This window comes from Alexandromys fortis, unplaced genomic scaffold (genome assembly GCF_014885135.2).
Source record: "Alexandromys fortis isolate MF-2015 unplaced genomic scaffold, M_Fortis_MF-2015_v1.1 scaffold_122, whole genome shotgun sequence".
Lineage (NCBI taxonomy): Eukaryota > Metazoa > Chordata > Mammalia > Rodentia > Cricetidae > Alexandromys > Alexandromys fortis.
Window position 1 is genome coordinate 4646233 of NW_026068004.1, and position 1151 is coordinate 4647383.

Here is a 1151-nt window from a genome sequence, read left to right on the forward strand (position 1 = left end):
TCTACAGTGCACGGACAGTAACAGAACCCCACAGAGCTGCAGAAACAATTGAGGACACATTGGCAAAGATATGTTAAATACTCAACATACTTCAACTAAAGTCCTACTGATTTCTTTTCTGTCTCCTGTTCTGGCCTTTATTGTATGATGACCATTAGAAGTTCCTGTCTCCAGCCCAGACTTCTACTATAGTGCCCATGATGCTTTATATGACTTTTGACATGTGTGTTTCTTGCTACAGGATGGTGAGCCGTGAGGCCAAGGATTTGTCCTTTTCCCCAGCACCTTGAATACTGTTGGGGGCATGATAGGTAATAGACCTTCAATAAATATTGCCTAAATTAAAGAAATCTTTCTGAATGATGTTGCATTAACTCCATGCCAACTTCCTTCATATTTCAAGCCTCTCCTGTGCAATGGTAAATAAACTTGAACCACTCAAGCTACGGATTCCTCTAAGCCATCCAGTTTCTCAATCAGATGATACAACGTTTGGGTCTTTGCTAGCTCCAAATTGGGTACAATTTGTTCCTCGGGGTCTTATCAGAGACAGATGGACATACTGGGTAATTGGACAAGTTTATCAAATTTTTTTGTGGGGGTTGGTTTTTCAAGACAGGGTTCTTTCTCTGTGTAGTGTTGGAGCTTGTCCTGGAACTCACTCTGTAAACCAGGCTGGCCTCAAACTCAGAGATCCGCCTGCCTCTGTCTCCCAAGTGCTAGGATTAAAGATGTGCGCTACCATGCCCAGCTGGTTTTGTTTTGTTTTTGTTTTTGTTTTTTTTTTCAAGACAGAGTTTCTCTGTGTAACAATCCTGGAGGTACTGGAACTCATTTTGTAGACTAAGCTGGACTTGAACTCACAGAGATCCACCTGTTTCTGCCTCCCAAGTTGGCAGCTTGGGATTAAAAGGTCACCAGCCATTCAGGCTGTACAACAACATACAGCAAATACCAAACCTTTAGAGGTACCAACAGCCTTACCTTTAAAATGGCTAACTGAGAAGCCAATATGGATCAAACAGTGGCCTCTAGCTGAAGATAAATTACAGGCATTGGAACAGCTGGTGCAAGAGCAACTAGATGCTCACCATATTGAAGAATCAACCAGCCCTTGGAATTCTCCTGTGTTTGTTGTAAAAAAAGAAATC